Here is a 14,971-nt window from a genome sequence, read left to right on the forward strand (position 1 = left end):
GCCAAATTGTTGTCTGTTTAGACAACAATGTTTTTTTAATGGTTTCATGAAGATTGTCTAATTGTTTTGTAATGGTTTTTTAATGGTTTCCAGAAGGTGGTCTAATGGCTGTCAAGCGTTGTCTAATGGTTTCCTCATGGTTGTCCAATGGTTTTCTAATGTTTTTCATAGCGGTTTCAAAAAAGGTTGTTTAATGGTGGTCAAAGGGTGTCTAATGGTTTCTAATGGTGAATGATGGCTGTCTAATGGTTGTCAAATGGTTGACAATTGGTTGTGAACCGTTGTGTAATGGTTGCCAAATGGTTGTCTGATGGTTTTCTAATGTTTTTTTTAATGGTTTCCTGAAGGTTGTCAAATGATTGTCCGATGGTTGTCATAGTTTTATAAAGGTTTTTTTAAACGTTGTTAATGGTTTTATAATGGTTTCTAATGGTGTCTAATGGCTGTTTAATGGTTGTCTAATAGTTGTCAAATGGTGGTCAAATGGTTGTCTAATGGTTGTCAAATGGTTGTCTAATGCTTTTATAATGGTTTCCTGAAGGTTGCCTAATGGTTTTCTAATGGTGTCTAATTGCTGCCTAATGTTTGTCTAATGGTTGCCGAATTGTTGTCTAATGGTTTTCTAATGGTTTTTAATGGTTTCTTGAAGGTTGTCAAATGGTTGTTTGAAGGTTTTCTAATGTTTTTAATGGTTTCCTGAAGGTTGTCTAATGGTTGTCAAATGGATTTCTAAAGGTTTTGTAAAGGTTGTTTAATGGTTTCTAATGGTATCTAATGGCTGTCTAATGGTTTTCGAATGGTTGTCAAATTGTTTCCTAAAGGTTTTCTAAAGGTTGCTTAATGGTTTTCTAACGGTTTCTAATGGGTTGTGTAATGGTTGCCAAGTGCAAATTTTACTACATTGCTACATTTACTACAAATGCTACATTTTCTAATATTTTTTTTAATGATTTCCTGAAGGTTGTCTAATGGTTGCCTAATGGTTGTCTAATGGTTCCTAATGTTTATTAATGGTTTCCTCAAGGTTGTCAAGTTGTCCAGAAGGTTGTCTCATTGTTGTCAAATGGTTGTTTAATAATTGTAAAATGGTTGCCAAATGATTGTCTAATTATTTGTAATGGTTTCCTGAAAGTTGTCTTATGGTTGTTAAATGGTTGTCTAACGAATGTCAAATGGTCACCAAATGGTTGTGTGACCAAATGGTCACCTAATTGTTTTCTAATGGTTTCCTAATGGTTTTCTACAGTTTGTCTAATGTTTTTTTTTGTAAGGTTTTTTCATGGATTCCTGAAGGTTGTATAATTGTCAAATGGTTGTCCAATGGTTGTCTCATGTTTTTCTAACAGTTTCTAATGGTTGTCAGACGGTTGCATAATTGTTTCCAAATTGTTGTCTAATGGTTTTCTAAAGATTGTCTAATCAATTTCTAATGGTTTCTAATGATGTCTAATAGCTGTCTAATGGTTGTCAAATGGTTCTGCCATGGTTGTCAAATGGTTTTCTAATAGTTTTCAAATTTTTTTCTAATGGTTTTCTATTACTTTCTAATGGTTGTCAAATGGTTGTTTAAGTGTTGCCAAAGGTTTGTCTAATGGTTTTCTAATGGTTTCTAATGGTGTCTAATGGCGATCTATGGTTGTCAAATGGTGGTCAAATTGTTCTCTAATGGTTGTCAAATGGTGGCCAAAGAGTTGTCTAATGGTTTTCCAATTGTTTTCTAAAGGTTGTTTTCTAAAGGTTGTCTTTTGGCTGTCAAATGGTTGTTTAATGGTTGCCAAATGGATGTGTAATGGATTTGTAATGGTTTCTGGTGGTGTCTAATGTTTATTTTTTGTTTTGTTTTCCAAAATGTTGTCTAATGGTAAATGGTTTTTTAATTGTTTCATTAAAGTTGTGTTATGGTTGTCAAATGATTGTCTAATGGTTGTCAAATTTATTCAAATGGTGGTCTAATGGTTATCAATGATTGTCTAATGGTTTTCTAACGTTTGTCTAACGGTTTCCTAACGTTTGTTTAATGGTTTTCTAATGGTTTCTAATGGTTTCCTGAAGGTTGTCTAATGGTTGTTAAATGGTTGTCTAAAGGTTTTCTAATGATTTTCTAATGGTATCCAATGGTGTCTAATGGTTTTCTATTTTTTTTTATTTTGTTTCCAGAAGGTTGTCTTATGGTTGGTAAATGGTTGCCAAATGTTTGTGTAATGGTTTTCTAATGGTTTCTAATGTTTTTTATTGGTTTCCTGAAGTTTGTCATATGGTTTTTAAATGGTTTTGCAATGGTTTTCTAATGGTTTACTGACGTTTTTTTAATGGTTTTTTAAAGGTTTCCATAAGGTTGTCTTATGGTTGTCAAATTGTTATCTAATGGTTGTCAAATAGGTGTGAGATGGTTTTCAGGTAGTTGTCTTATGGTTGCCAAATTGTTGTCTAATTGTTTTAAATGGTTTGCTGAATGATTCCTAATTGTTGTAAAATGTTTTCTAATCATTTCTATTGGTGTCTAATGGTTTTGTAATGGTTTTGTGGTATTGTAATGAAGACATTACTATTATAATCAATAAGAAATCCATAATCATATGCTAAAAAGTTGATTAACAAAAGTGTATTAATCCTCTCACTAAGGATAGGCCTTGCTGTGTGTAGGTTAGGGGATTTTGCATTGGAGAGTCCCTGAAGTTCAGAAGCATCTAGAAGCCAGTGTACTTTGTTGTGAGGGCAAGCTGACCCCAGTGAAGAGAGAAAATGACCCAGGAGCCTGCATGGAGCAGATATGGACCCTCTCCATGTTACCCGGAGTGCTCCTCCGAGTATGACTCGAACCACTTCTATGAAGAGCCAGATTTCAAGGCTGGAGAGGACGGATGAAGGATCTTGTGATTGACTGTGCTGTAGACTGCAGAGAGGTCAAGAACAATCAGAGCCAATGATAGTTTGGCATGTGCTGTGGGCCTGGTTTCTTATGACATTTTATTAATTCAAAATGTTTAATTTTCAGGTAGTTTCCCTGCAAGTTCTTCAAGCTCCAGATCTATGGAATCTGTTCCAGTTCTAGTTAGAAAGGTCCAGGACCTGTTCAACCAAAAATACAGTGAGTACTTATTTTTAAGTAGTATACATTTTGATGCTGTCACTTTCTCAGGCTTTTACAACAACATGTGATAAGGAGCAAGAGAAATGTAATCTTTTTGCAAACAAAATAACGTACTGATTCTACCCCCTTTAAAATTGCCTGGCATTCATTCCCAGTTCATACAGTCCGTACAGTTGTATTGTTTTTGTGATGTCAGACGCAAACACATTTACGTATCTGCATATTCAGCAGTACAAAACACATGCAAGCAGACACGTGTGTCCCAGTCAAGGCAGAATTGTACTGAAACAAATTATCAGGATGGAACTGTAGTTCTACTTTGAATTCAACACTGTAAAAACTTAATGTTCCTGCTACAGTGTAAATGTGGTTATGGCCAAACTGTTCCTTTATGGAATGTTTATCACACAGGGGTTTTGTGTTTAACTCTTGTTTTAATTAGAAGAGGCTGGAGGCACAGGAACACTACCGTACCAGTCACTTGTTGCACACAGGATTATGATAGAGGTCACCGGCCTGCCTAATGACCTACCTCTTAAAAAGCCATGTCTTTATGGGCGGCAGCAGTTGGCAGCAATTTTGCAGCACGCAAAGAGCATTTCCTTTTCAAATAAGTAAGTTAATATATGTATGATTTGCAAATTTGAAATGTATATTTGTCTCAAATGATTTGATTGTTATTGTGCTGTAGACATGGTCACATCTGTAAAGTACAGTTGGTTACCATAAACAATAGTTGTGACATTTTTCTGTTCTTGATTAAAAGCAGACTGTCAGACCAGTGGAAACACATCAAAATGATTTTCCATGGTAATTGTCAGTATGCTGCAGATATACATTTGCCTGAAATATTGATGTATTACTTTAGTTAATTTATGCTTCACAGTTTTTAGTGTACTAGTCTGCTGGACCTGTGTAGCTCGGTATATTAGTCATACAAAATTGACTGAAAAGCAAGAGGAAGGTTGTTGGCTGTATTGCTGAGTCAAAGTGAACCCTTTTTTTAATTTTCTTTTCTGTAATTTTTTTTCTTGATAACTTCTAAAGGATCAGACTTGGCTGCAGCAGAATGCCCTCCAGAGGCACCAACAGAGGAAATAATACTCACCATGTGTGCAGATGGTATGTTTGATTTTATTTATTTACCGCTTGTTTGGATTGCTTTTAATTCCATGTACAAACATTAACTGACTTTTCATATATCTTTCAGTGTAATAATGACACTTGCTCTCCCCCCCAGGACAGACAAATGAAGCTGTGTGTACCCCTGCAGACAGTGGGCCGATGACTAGTGGAGCTAAAGGTATATACAGTCTCCTCCAAAAGTATTGGAACGGCAAGGACAATCCTGTTGATTTTGCTATACACTGAAGACATTTGGCTTTGAGATCAAAAGATGAATTAGTTGATGGAATTTCAGCTTTTATTTTTGATATTTACCTCACCTTTCTCTCTGTGTACCTTATCTTCATTAAGAATTCAAAGAATCAGAGTTGATTACAGCAGAAAGCCGCCAAAAACGGACGGCAGTAGAAATATTAGAGGCCATGTGCGTAGACGGTATGCTGCTGATTTTCTTTTTCAATTAGCATTAATAAACAAGATGTTTTTGGATTATTCCCAAACACAAGTTGGTACAGCAGGCTTTGATGTGGATCAAATCATAAATTACAGTTCCTCACTGTTAAAAACCTGCCTCCATGTTTTATGCTAATAAGTCACAATTTTTATATTAACAATTACTGAGGCTTGGTCCTAACAGTTGTATACTTTGACAGTTATGAATTAAATAAGTGAGTGCTGTTATTTCCCAGAGGAAAGTGCATCATTCTTAAAATAAAAAGCAAAACAGTTCTTAACATACTGACTTGCTTACCAAAAAGCACAATGTGAGATGGTCATGACAGCCTTTCTCTGTATCACTGTATCTACCTTATTTTCATTACCTCAGAGATGGTTGCAGCAGAGTCCTCCCCAGAAGAGACGGCAGAGGAGATATTAGAGCCCATGTGTGTAGATGGTATGCTTCTATTTTCCAACTTGGCATTAATTTGCATACAACACTTATTTTATTCCATATACCAGTTACATTAAAGCAGTAATTAATAAAATTACTGTTTTTGTGTGCACAGGACAGAGAAGTGGAGCTGTGTGCAACCCTGCGGACAGTAGGCCAGTGACCAGTACAGCTAAAGGTATTTGTGGTTGTCAGTGTGAACGTTATGTAGATTTTCTGAACGTTTACATTACATGGGTTTATCCTTTTCCAAACTTTAATAAGTGTACATTATTCTCATCAGCCTTATTATTAAATGTAGGGTTCTTGTACATTCTTTAAGTCTTAAAACAGATTGAAAACATTTATCATAAAACATCTCTAAACATGCTGTTTTTAACTTAAGATGTATATAATTCTCTGTCTAAAAATTGGGTTGAAAATGGGGCATTAGTCTGCTAAACAATGTTGTGGTCAGAAACTGGCTATGCTGATGGGTTAGAGAGGTGGTGAACTGTGCAGTCTTGGAGGGCTGGTGTCCTGCAAAGTTTAGTGTGGTATTTCTGTTTTTTTGCCCCCCGCCCCCCCTGCTCTAACTCTCTTACTAAACATGGCAGTTAGCTGAGTTGAGCCAGGGGTGTCTAGGGTGTCTAATCACTAAACTGTGCAGGACCCTGGCCCTCCAGGAATTGAGTTTGCCCCCCCCCGGGCTAGGTCAGAGTTAAAATGTTCAGGGCAGTGTGCCTCCAGGACCAAGGTTAGGAAACACTGAGGGTGGCATAACTGATAAAGGGAGGACTGTTGACTACAGTGGGGTTCCCAATCGTGGTCCTGGGGATCCACCACCATGAAGTTTAATCTCAGTCCTAAACTAACATACATGATACAAGTAATGAAGGTCCTCAAGGGGAAACTGAATATCTGAGCTGTGTTAGATTTAAATTCCCAGGACCCGTCTTGGGTACGCCTGGACAACAACATACACCAAGCAGTTCATTAACCATTTCATTAAGACTGTTTTCAGACAGCAGAGAAATGGGATTTGTTTATCAAATCAGATCTTTTGAGATGACTGCCTGCACTGTTGTTTGCAAGAGATCAGATCTGTTTTGTGTTCCCAGACATCACCAGTCTATCTGCATGGGTTGTTGTAAGTAACAACGTAGGCGTCGGTAATTATGTAGCTACGCTGGTGATGGGGATTTCAAACATGGATGCAGAAGAGATGGAGTTGCCCTCTTACCCTACAAATTCTTAAATTATTTGGCATAAGCATGAATCTTTGGTGCTCTTCTTGAATCCCATCTCTTCCGTCACTCTGGATTTGACCTTGTTGCTTCTCTTTGTGAGTGACACGAAAGACACTTAAACCTTTTTGAGTGGCCAGAGCGTCCAGACCGAGACGCATCTGTAAAAATCCAATTGGAATTGAATTTTAAACTACCTCCAAATGTGGTTTGGAGCAGATTTGCAAAAATATTTCATGTGTTTTGTTTTGTTGTGTGTATGTGTGTTTTTGTGTGTGTGTGTTTTGTTTTTTTTGTTTGCTGTCCAGACTATCAGAAATCAACCTGGATGCAATCTGGATATGGCAAAAATTGGATTTAGGCTGAAAAAAAATCTAATACCCTTCCTTGTATCTAAACTCTTTTTCCATTTTATCAGCTCCACTGACCATATAGGAGCACATTGTAGTTCTACAGTTACAGACTGTAGTCCATCTGTTTCTCTGCAAACTTTGTTAGCTTTCTTTCAACCTGTTTTTCATTTGTCAGGACCCCCACCGAGCAGGTGTTAATTGTTCATGTTAGTTTTTAAATCTGTCACTGCTGGACTGAATAGTCCACCAAACTGTGACCACTCATGAAGGACTAGAGCAGGGATGTCCAATCTTATCTGCAGAGGGCCGGTGTGGCTGCAGGTTTTCACTCTAACAAAGCAGGAGGTCACCTGATGAAATGCTTGAAGACTAAGGCCCAATCCCATATCTTCTTTTTACCCCTTGTTTTCGAGTGTCACCCTAACCCCTTGGAGTTACAAGGGGTAGTAGTTGAAATCTACTACCCCTACAAAATGGGACCCTCAAATTAAAAAAACAAAAAAAACAAACCGTTACTTCATTAACAGCTACTAGCGCTGCTCTGTAGGTGACCCGGCCCGTCTTCAGTGATAGCAGAGAAGGGAAAAGTTCAGCAACCTCACTGCTGGGCTTTAGTTACATTTAGGGCTTAAATGGTGCAGCAGTTACATTCTGGCGCTTCAGGTGTCAATACTGCTGAACTATTTAAGGTGGTACAGGAAAATTAGCTAGCTAGCTACTGCGACATTAGCATACTTTAGAGTGTGTGTGTGTGTGTGTGTGTGTGTGTGTGTGTGTGTTTTATTTTTATTTTTTTTTATTTATTTTTTGTTTATGAAGAAAACGACCATAATACACTGAAACGACATTAAACTAAGGTAATACCATAGTTATTGTAATTTTTTTAACAAAGAAAATACTTACATTTGTGGGTTTCTTTGGTCGCTCGCGCCGTCATCTTGGCGCTTTTCCTTTTTTTCTCACAACACTCCGTTTGGAGTGTGCCTCTGGAAAAACCTCCGTTTGGAGGGCCATGTAGCTCTAATGCTTCGCCCTCTATCTCAACAAAAATTGGGACACCCAACCCCTAACATGAACGCGCAAAACAGAGGGCTAAGTGGTAGGGGCAAGGGGTGAAATGGGATTGGGCCTAAGACCAACTGTTTAGACAAGTAGAATCTGGTGTGCTCCAGCTTGTTTGGAGTGAAAACCTGCACCCACACCGTCCCTTTTGCGGGTAAGATTGGATGACCAGCACAAACTGTGCAGCAACACGAGCTCCTATCTCTGGCTTCACATCTACGAGCTTGACCAACAAGGTAGGAAAGTGGACAGTGAGTGGACACGAAACTCCAGCAGCACTGCTGTCTTATCCACTCATACCAGTGTCACACACACACACCAATACACCACCACCACTTGAGAATGACCCACCTGCTCTCTGTTACAAGGTGTGCTAAATAAAATGGCAGATTTTTAAAATTGATTAAAATGTACATTAATGCTCTATGTATAAGAACCACCCCCACCCCAAAATTGTGGTATAAACCGTAATGCACTTAGTAATTGACGCTACTTTTTCTTCTTTGTATTCTTAGGGAAATCGTGTTAATGTGTCTTTCTTTTCTTCCCCCCCCCCTTTCTTTTCTGCACAGGACAGAAAAATGAAGCCCTGTGCTGCCCTGCAGACAGTAGGCCAGTGACCGGTGAAGATGAGGGTATCATTGTAATTGTGAAGGATTTATTAATTTGTACACTATACATTTATGCACTTGCATATTTATGTTGCAAATTAAATTTAAGTATTTGCTACCATGCATTTGTTCAACCTTTCAGATTCAAGCAACCTTTGCTGTGTCTGCAGAATCCACTTTGCTGACAAGAAGAAGAATGCTACAAAGAAGTGGCGCTCTTGGTCTCAGTGTTCTGTCTGTCAGTTATGGTCACATACTGCCTGTCATTTCAAACGAAATATGTGTTGTCTCTGCCAGCGCAAATGAATTCTAACGACTTATGGAATTACCATGTAACATGTTCTGCTTCATTTAATAACATAGCTGGACTTCAGTACATGTTCGCAAAGGCTAAAATAAGATCAATAGAACTATAAGCCTGTTTGCACTTTACCTGGTGTTTTTCTGCTATTAAATTTCTGTTTAAAGAAATTGGCAATAAAGCTGGTTTGGTAAATTGAAAACGTTTTGTGTCCCATTTCTGTCCCATTCCACCCTACAGACCTGCTTCAACTGTGCTAATTTGATGGGCTTTCTTGCATGAACACCACACATTAGGTTCTGCCCCAACATTACTCTTGGATGTCTGGACTTTGACCCAGCCTTTCCAAAATGCTACATTACTTCTGCTTCAACCATTCTTTGTAGACTAACGGATGTTTTTCGAGTGAGTCATTGTCATTCTGCAGGACCCACCTTCTGTTGAGCTTCAGTTCACAGAACGACCCTCTTACATTCTGTAGAATTTTTTGATGCAACCCCGAATTCATAGCTTCATCAAATGATGGCAGCCTGTCCTGGTCCAATAGCAGCAAAACAGCCCCAAACCGCAATAGTGCCACCACCGTGTCTAACAATTAGGATGCGGTTCTTATGCTGAAATACAATGTTCAGTTTTTGTCAAAAATACCATTTCTCATTTAAGTTACAAGGATCTTTTTTACCTGTCCCTTAACATGACATCATTTCAGTAGTCTTCTGGCTCATCCAGGAGGTCTTAAGGAAACTTTAAAGAAGCAGGAAGGTTCTTCCTGGAGAGTAGTTGCTTTCTCCAAGGCTATCATTCTATACATGCTATTCTTGTTCAGTGTTTGCCTGATGATAGACTCATTAACTCTGACTTTAGCCAGTGTAAGAGAGACCTGCATATCCTTAGATGTTACCTTGGGGTTCTTTGTGATCTCCCAAAATATTACGTGCCTTACTAATCATTTTTGTGGGATGACCATAGGTGGGAAGGGTAACAATGGTGTAGAGTGGCCTCCATTTGTATGCTATTTGCCTGACAGTGGATCAGTGAGGTCCAAACTTGTCAGAAATAGTATTGGAACCTCTTCCAGCCTAATGAGCATTGGCAAATATTTTTCTGAGGTCCTCAGAATTCTTATTCTACTGACACAAGGCATGCACTATCAAATGTGTGTGGTAAAGACCAGACCTTGATGGAAGACTTGATTGATTGGTTGATTTTTAAAAAGGGTAGGGTCAGCTACCCTCACACCTGAGTCACCAGTACTCATGACCTGTACCAAACGGATACTTCTAGAGGTTCATATACTTTTGCCAACCAACATATATAATGTTGGATCACTTTGTTCAACGAATGTTTGAATAACTATACAACTGCTTATGGCATTTATTTAATTGGGTTCTCTTTATCGAATGTTATAACTTAAATAAAGATCTGATGTCATTATCAGTCAGACTTTTGTAGAAATGCACATAATGCTAAAGGGTTCACAAACTTTCCAAGCTTTTGCCATCTGTCCACGCCATCTAACACTGTGTTTACTTGCACACTGAGACTATGCTGTATGCTATACAGTGTACTAAGAATAACTTAGCTTGACATACTTTATTGTTTGCACACTTTATACTGCAAGAATACCTGCCCTTTTGTAAAGTAAACATTACTTTTTATGGATCGGTGATACTGCATGGTCTGGTAGATATGACCTACCTTTTATATAGCTTTTTATAGCTTTTATATAGTTTATGTAGCTGTAATACTACATAAATTGGCACAAACTGGAGAACTGTCCAAACTCATTTTGTTATACTGCATACTTGTGTATATGGATAATGACAACTGAGCTGAATTTAATCAAATTGAAATTACATGTGTATGAACTATACGTGGTGCTGGTACAGGTACATCATGTACAGCAGCATTGCTGGGGTTTTACTCAATTAGTATGCTTACCTTGTAACTCCACCTTGCTGGAACACAATTAGGGACTATAGTTCGTATATAGTCATACTTTAGCCATGGCGTACTTTAGATATGTCCATTTTGAGCGCGAAGCACCATTTACCCTGTTGGACCACCATGAGTTAGCTCTTGGAACCCCTTTGAGCCTATCTTAGAGAAATCCCACAATGGTCCTCTCTGGGTTATACTGCAGCACCAGACACTACTGGGCTTGAAAATGGGGATGACAAGAGACCTCAGGTGCAATGTAGGTTCCATACAGGATGACCACACTGGACTCTAATGGAAGGTAACTGTGGAAACACAAAAGGCCACTTTTTGAGGTTTAATATAGAAAACCTGTGTTATTTCCCTACTCTGTGGTCAATTAAAGAAGAAAAAAACATACCAGGGGAGTAGAACATTAAGTATACTGTTATGCCTGATTCACACAGTAGGTTTGAATCACCAAATCACCAAATAACCAAAACCTTCAGTACTACCTCAAGATCTCCATCCACAAACCAGTGTGGTTATTTTTGATGAGTGAGTTTGTGATTGGCTAGGTACCTGTAAAGTTCTTATATCTCTAAAGCTTATATGTTTCTGTATACCACAGACACTGTGTGACTGCAGAGGCCTAAGGCAGTTCTTTTACATACAAGCCCAGTGGGGTACAATGTAGCCTCACTATTTGGGGCCCAATTGAACCCACCTAGGGCCTAAATAGGCTTGTTTGCTGGATTAAGAGTACACTGATATGGTAAATTTACCTGATGAAATTGCCAGTGAATGTAGATACAATGTTTATTTGAAGAACTACCAGGTGACTGTTACATTGAATTTAAATACAGAACAGGGAGGTGTGGTTGTCATATGAGTGATGTATTAAAATAGGGTTGAACAATCATACTCTCTCTGCCATCAGCAGTCACATTAACCCTTTGGGTATATATAAACTTTTACTGTGGTTTATACTTTGTGTATAGTTGGAGACCATCTCTTCAAATTACCTTTAGAATGTCATGTACTTTATTACAGCAACATTATTAGATGAGAAAAAATAAAGAAACTTGCACTGTTTATTTTCCATCATAACTGCATACGTCTACTGCTTTTTTACTGCCCAAATATACACAGGAGGTCAGTGGTGACACCTGGATGAGAAATTTCATAGAAGTGAGACTTTTAAAATTTTACTAAATGATGCAGGACAACCTACTAATGTCAAAGTGGACAGTAAAAAGTAAGAAATAAATAAAATATTGAATTTTAGTTTTGGAAATATATCTTCTTGATCAAGTTTGCTGATGACACACCAGTAGTGGTTCTTATCAGTAACAATGAATAGACAGTTTATATAGATAAGAGGGAACAGCAACAATCTCTTAGTATGACTAAAATAAAGTACATTATTGTTCATTCATGAAGGCCCTTGGTGCTGTTTGATGTTCCTCAAATGCCTCATGATCAAGGCCTCCAGCATAGTTATTATATAAAATTTGCATAGGTAATCCACTCAGGACTGCACTCTTAGCACAATTCATATTCTTATACACCTTATTGTTTAACTGGCAAATTTGTTGTATTGTGTTGTATTTAATATAAGGCCTTAAGCCAAATTGTTTACTGTTGTGCAAGACTGTAATGTAGTTGGTAATGCACTGTATGTAGTCCATGTCTTTCTGACTTGTGCTGTGTGGTCACTATGTTTACGTCACAGACCCTGTGTCGCACCAATGCCCTGCAGCACAGATACCCAGTCCTGGTCCTGGAGATCAGCCACACTGCAGAGTTCAGCTCCAACCCTAATTTAACACACCTGAACCAGGTAACCTTAAGGCCCTCAGGGGCATCTGAATGTTAAAGCCAAGTATGTTACATCTATTAGATATAACTACCTTTTTGATAACCAGTTGGCTCTTAAAGAAAAAGCAGACCAAAACTAGGTGACAGCTTACGTTTGCATAAACACATATACACAGAAAAGTTTTAAAGTTAATTATGCACTTTTTAGTGATGCAGATACTCATCAACCCTTTAATATGTACATTAACATCTGCTTGTTTGGTAATACAAGAAAACCTACCATACCATCAAGAGCGACCTCAGAGAGCTCATGTTTGTTTCTAGAAATTGTGTACATCTCCACGGTAAACATCAAATACTTAGTTAGAAAGCAAAGAGTAGAACAGCATCAATCAGTTTTAAAACTTTTTTTTTAAATTTTAACAACATTACAAATAACAGAAAATGCACATGCACACACACTCTTCCAACATTCAGACTAACACAACAGTAGCTCAGAGTAACCAACCACATGCCTACCAGAACAAATGAGGACAACAGAATTCCACTTCTCTATAAATTTCAAATCTTATACTCTGGGACAATACATTTGTGACAGCGGCAGACATGAAATTATGATTTTTTGTTTTGGAGAGGAGATTTCAAAGTACTTAAACAAATGTACCAATGAGGAAACCATCAGTTCACTTGGACATAAATAAGCAAATACATCAAGCTGAGTATAAAGTTGTTTTCTAGTTATTTAGAACGATATAGATGCATTGAATTCTCAAAGTTCATAACATTCAGTGAAGTTACTGTAACTGTTAAACTACAGATCTACCACCAGCATGTAATAATTAAAAAAAACTACCTAACCTGTTTTATGTCATCACAGCCTTCTTCATCATCATCATCATCAACCAGTGTTTGCATTTCTTGCATGTGTAGAGACAGGCTGTCTGGGGTGATGTAGCCATGTAGTATAGGCGCAATATCTGGTACATGTTGGCGAAACATAAGTGCGGCAAAATGCAACTTTCGTTCCAGCTGCACGATACGCTGAATCAGAGCAGCTTTTGCACCAGGCTGGTCCGTAGTAGTGATGGCAGAATGCAGAAAAGCACACTGCTGATGGAGGTGGTCAATGATGGTTCTCATTTCTTGGTAAATCATGTGCTTTTCCTCAGCTGCCCGGACCTTCAGGTGTAATGCATCGATCCCTCGTCTCTTCAGGCCTCTCGGAACACTGCCATCTTCAATCTTAACCAAAAAAAAACCCAACACACACACACACACACACACACACACACACACACACACCTCACAGGTGATTCTCAATAGTTATTTCTTGGGCTTTTGTTGGTGTGCAATTATTAACACAGTACTCTCTCATTATTACTCCATGATAACCACCCCCATGTACGTTTGTACAAGTCAAACTCCCCTCAGAAATTCAATAATTTTTGATAAACAAGACATGTTCTGTAGGTTAGACTAGTTTTTGGTAGCAGACAACTCTCTTCAGGTAAGTACTTACAGTGTCATCCAAACAGGAATACACAGGCCAGGATGGATCACATGCTTCCTGAAAACTAACAGTTGGAGGGAAGGTGCTCGTCTTTGGCAACCAGGGAATACTGTGATACTGTTTAATTGTTTGCTTAAGTCTCTTGTTGGAGTTTGCTATCTGCTTGGAAAGTCTAACAGCAATGCCTTGGCCATCTAAAACACACAAATATTTTAGGATTAGATATTTTTAAGATTACAATTCGAACTGAATTCGATTCAGAATCGTCCACGTCCGCATCGCGATGCATCTAAGAATCTAACACACTAAAGGAAAGGGAAAAAAAACGGAAAAGGAAAAAAACGGAAAAGGATAATAGGTCCCCTTTAAACTACTACCAAACTAAATTTCTGACTGAGTAAATTAGCTGACAAACCTAGGTCAGCAGATTTCCTCCATGCATAATGAAGAAGGGCATCTGTAAGCAGATCCAGTCGGTGAGATGGAGTCATCTCCTTTGTGACTCAGAAGGTTTGCCAGAGGAATGACCACAGTCTCTCCATTCCTTCTCCATCTGTAAGTCCAAACCCATCAAGCCGTCGGGTGCTATACATAATCTGTAAGTAATAAGTATTGAAGTTTTACATACAGTAAGGAAGTAATATCGGAGAGTGTTTAAAACAAACCACAAGATACATAAGTGATTTAAGGTTACATTTAACCATTTTTAAACATGAACTAGGGAGAGACAAATTAAAAAACGTCAGATTGAACATGAGCTTTTGAGATCAAATTCTGTTGTTACTTATAAATAAAATATACATGATCTGTAAAACCAATGCAATTACCTGATAGGGCAATTTGTGACCATAGATGTGAAATGCAGGTACAGCTAAGGACAGGTTGTGTGGTATGCCTTTGCCTGATGTCTGGTTGAATGCAGTTAAAAATAAAATAAAATTCAGACAAAACAATATTAACTACATTTTCAGTTTTAGGCAGCAAATAATTTACTTACACGCATATGTGAGGCAACAACACATGCTATGTCATAGACTACATGCAGACGTATGTTCTTGTCCT

Source organism: Colossoma macropomum, unplaced genomic scaffold (assembly GCF_904425465.1).
Source record: "Colossoma macropomum unplaced genomic scaffold, Colossoma_macropomum, whole genome shotgun sequence".
Classification (NCBI taxonomy): domain Eukaryota; kingdom Metazoa; phylum Chordata; class Actinopteri; order Characiformes; family Serrasalmidae; genus Colossoma; species Colossoma macropomum.